Source organism: Aegilops tauschii, chromosome 2, assembly GCF_002575655.3.
Source record: "Aegilops tauschii subsp. strangulata cultivar AL8/78 chromosome 2, Aet v6.0, whole genome shotgun sequence".
NCBI lineage: Eukaryota > Viridiplantae > Streptophyta > Magnoliopsida > Poales > Poaceae > Aegilops > Aegilops tauschii.
Genome location: NC_053036.3, coordinates 26,581,759 through 26,586,596, shown reverse-complemented (window position 1 = coordinate 26,586,596; position 4,838 = coordinate 26,581,759).

Sequence of the window (4,838 nt, the reverse complement as noted above, 5' to 3'; positions counted from 1 at the left end):
CGTGTGAGGCCGACGCCAAAAATTCCTATAAATACCCCAATCCTTGAAAAGAACCCTAGAGGAGAAGTTCCTCCGTCGCAAGCTTCTATATCCACGAAAACTCCATCGGACCCTGTTCCGGCACCCTGGCGAAGGGGAAAATCATCACCGGAGGCCATCTTCATCATCCCTGCAGCCACCATGATGAGGAGGGAGTAGTCCACCCTCGGGGTTGAGGGTTTGTATTAGTAGCTATGCGTTTGATCTCTCTCTGTCTCTCTCCCTCTCTCTCTCTCACCCTCTCTCTAGTGTTCTTAATTTGGCACGATCTTGATGTACTGCGAGCTTTGTTAATATAGTTGGATCTTATGGTGTTTCTTCCTGTCTACCTTATTGTGATGAATTGAGGTTTCACTATTATCGGATTGAATACTTTTATGGATTTGGGAACACTTGATGTATGAATACCCGTGGTGACAATGGGGTATCATATTGATTCACTTTTGATGTATGTTTTGGCACTCAACTCGCGGATTCCCGAGGTGACGTTGTGGTAATCTATGCAGAGGGGTTGATGCACGTTTTCATCCTTGTTTCTCCAGTAGAGATCTTGGGGAACTCTTTGAAGTTTTTTGTATTGAATTGAATATTATGAATCTGAAGTTGTTTGATGCACATCGTATAATAAAGTCATGTATACTTGTGGTGATATTGGAGTATCTAGCTGACATTAATTAGAGTTGGTTGTTGTGTATCATATGATGTTATTTTAGTACAATCTCTAGAGCTATTTGTGACACTTATAGGAATAACTCAATGGATTGATCGAAAAAAATAATTTTGAGGCGGTTTGGTACTCTACAAACAATTTTGTCTTATGTTCTCCACTAAATAAGAACTTTGGAGTGACTCTTTGTCGCACTTTGAGGGATTGTTATATGATCTAATTATGTTAGCAATGTTGAGAAATTGCACTAGCAAAAGTATGAACCCTAGGCCTTATTTTCAAACATTGCAATACCGTTTGTACTCCGTTTTATCAATTCCTACCTTGTTTTCAAACTCCCCATGCATTGTCATCTTTCTTGCGTTCAACATCACCCAGTCCATCAAGATCTTCCCCACATGGTACGCCTCTTCTCACGCTTCACTCGCCCTACCTCGGAATCTGCCGCCAGCTGGATCTAAGCACTCTATCACGGTGTCTGTGTGCGCATAGGTACAAAGCTGAACCGGTGACCCGAAGCATGTGGTGGGGTTCGCCGGGATGCTACCATCGTTTTTGGCTGGGAGGTCATTGTACCTGAACCCAGCGCTCCGGCCCTTGTCAGCAGCAACTGGCTTGTATCCTTTGTGGGTAGCCCTGAACTCGTCCTCAGTGATATCAGCGAACTGGTTGGCCTCCAGCCAGAACTTGCTGTTCCCGGCGTTGGCGGACTTGATGAACGCGACGTTGGCCTTGAACACCTCCAGCCGCCGTGCTTTCTCGGCGGCGTCAGTGTACACGCGGCCATACTTGCCCATCCACTGCTCGTGCCTCGCAGCCATGGACGGATCATCGGCGAGGTCGCGTGCCGCCAGTGCGCCGCTGAACGCGCAGGGAGTAGTGGGTTAGTGGGGACTGTCATGGAGAGATGCATGCATGCATTAATTTCACTATACTTATGCTAGAGCCGGTATGCGCACGTATTGATCACAAGCAGACTAGTCAAGGATGCACACTCCTCCCTGCGCGCTCATCACGGCTACACTCCGATGGGATCGCTCCAGGCTCCAGCAGTCCGGTCCAGCTAGCTTTTGGCCTGCCGTAGCTAGTTTTGGAATGCTGAATTATGGAGCTGTCTATGCATGTTTCTTTCAACTGTTATTTACGTATACCACCCACGAGTACCTACTAAATCAAGACATGTGTAATATAGTACTAGTCAGCGGGATAGCTCATCTGCACCCGGTCAAAAATCAATTCATAAAAATTCAAAAACATTCAAAAAATCCAGATTTTTTATGAAAGGTAGATAATTTGGTGCATGAGGTACATGTAAGGCTGAGGGGGCCGTGCCCCCCCCCCCCCCCCCCCCCCCCCCAACCCAAATGGAATTTTACTTTTACCAGGTAGTAGTGAACCCCACCGGCTTTCAGCCATTTTTTTAAGTGCCCTGTGGTTTGCAACCTTAAATTGCAGCAACCCTTTTTTTTTGTCTTTGACCCCCCCCCCCCCCCCCCCCCCCTATTCATGTCAAGCTCCGCCACTGGCCCTTGGGTGAATGCATGTGGCCTGTTGGGCATGCAGTTGAAGCAACATGCCCGATCTGATTATTCCGTTGCAACGGCGTTTCCATTTCTTCCCTCTCTTATTGCATGCATACTGGATTATCGATTCCTTCGTTTCTTTTTTTCTCTTTCCAACTCGCAGCTGGAGTTCAGTTCAAATACGTACGATGCGGCTCGGCACTAGGTGGCATGCGGCAAGATGGTGCGTACGACCCCACGGCGGCCAGCGGGCTTGGCTCGCGCGGTACAATGCGGCACGGTGTTGTGAACTGTGTTATGCATAAATAAATGGTCTAAAGGCTGGATTATGGATCTGATTTTGAGTCGGCTAGTGCTTCATGCTGCAACTAGTGTCTGATGTTTCAACTGATTTTGCTTCAGCAAGAAACAAACTGGTATTATAACTGGGCATTTCTGTTCTGCGCCTTTCTCATGATTTTGCTCAACTCCAAGAAAAATTTGCTAACCAAGCATATTGTGGTGCTTATTGCCTGACATATTGTGAATGATGCCATACTGCGAATTATGGCCTAACACGGGGAATCGGGGATTTATTAGAGTTCAGATTTTGCTTTAGGTTGGGGCTTGATGCTAAAAATAGTGTTGACTTTCTTCAGGGCTTTGGTCTGCTCCAGTCCAAATGTTTTGTTTGGTTTTACTTTGGCAATAACCTTTAAATGATGATTATATCTGATTATCCACATCTTTAATCATGTGTAACTCATGTATTCAGTATAACGACATAGTAATTTCGAAATAAGTTGCAGTAAACATCTTGGAAGCAGAATTACAACTCTTCACTAAAACATGTTAGCTCTCCGAGCTTCAGTTCCCTATATTACAGTATAAATGAAAACCTTGTGGCAGAAGCAGGCTAACATGGCCCCAAACCTGATTTATCCAGTTTTGATTCTGACATACCCAGCATACTCCTTCTGCATGTGTGTAGTCCTACGACCTTCTGTTCGGATGCCTTCATTGGTTGTGGGCTTCGAACCCTCCTTTTTCTGTCAGCATTTGGTGATTTTCTAATGTTATACGAGTTGACACTTCATTGTTTTTTAGTACAGTCAACACTTACTTCTGATGATTGATTGATTTATGCAGCTAAAATATCGACCCATGGATGGCAATGTCTTGGACACAGGTAGTGAAGCTTGTAGTTATTCCAAGAGACACAGCTCAATTGGTCGGGACAAGAAGCTTCTCGGTTGCGGCCAAGGGAAAGAAGGGCAGAAAGGTGGCGCAGCTGATGCTAAACCTGTGCTCAGCAAAGAAATGAAGAGTACAAGTGTGTTTGGGGCAAATATCCTAAAGGAGGGTTCTGACCCGAAGGTCCAACCAGACTCTGAGTACCCTGTCTGGTTGTGGCACACGATCAACAAGCGTCCTGTTCTGAGCGAGCTGCAGATGAAAGATGCCAAGACGCTGCCTTATGAAAACCTGAAGCGTTTTGCCAAGCTAGACAACCGGGTTTGGGTCAACGAGAACAATGCTCTCACCGCTAAGAACTGAGGAGGAAATTTTCATGTCATGTAGTTCTCACAATATTTGTTGGTTAATTTTGGCAATGATGCATTGACTGAAAGTTGGAGCACTGAAGTTGGGCTCACAGTATAATGTTCTGGCCTATGTGACCAGCATATTGTTTGGCATGTTCTTGTGAAGATGCAACTTGTGTATCTTGCAGCAAATGTTGTAGCAGGTTTCCCATGCTCCTGCTTGTCTGTACTTCATGGCAAAGATGTAAGTTCTATGCGTTGCAGCAAAAATATAGCTCCATGCCGTGCTTCCTGTTGTTGGTACAACTTGGAAATTCAAAGTGATTGGTAAATTATTTGTAAATTTGAAGCGATTGGTAAATTTGCATAGCTTGTTCCCTACTAGTTCCAGTGGATAATCACTGACCTTTCACTTTCACAAGTAGTGGTGAGCGAATAGCAATGCGTTCGCAGACAAACAGTTTTACTTTGTTCCATTTCGCACAAAATGTTGCGAGTGTGCATATGCTGTCAAGATAAATTGCACCCAAATTTACAAGTGTATAGAAGTGTAGCGTGCTTATCAGGAGCACAATGAAAATGTTACTGATGGAAACTGATAAACAGGTTACCCGGCATTGCAAATAATCAGTTCATACTTCATAGTAAATCTGATTCCCACTAGACACCATACCACCATGCATAAATGAAGCCTCAAATTATGGTGTTGGAGAAATGGCAGATCAATACTTCCATGCATGGAACTAGCACAAAGCACCAAAGTGAGGCAGAAAAATAACTGTGCTGGCGTCGTCGCTATATATGCAGCTACTCATGTGTAACACAAATTAGAAAGTGAGGCAGCAGTTTTCAGTAAACCATGGCGGTCTTAAATTTGACACCTCAACCAGGATAAGAAAATGCAAATCTGCTAGTGTACGAATTAATAGTATCTCTGATTCCCACCAGATATCAGGCCACAAATTTTAACCCAAAGTTTGCAATGTAAGACCGCCAAATCAAAGGCCGTGAGCCAAAAGAAGCAGATACCATCCATGACTCATCCTAGTTCAGCACATCCAAAAAAAATCCACAGCTCCGCAGGCA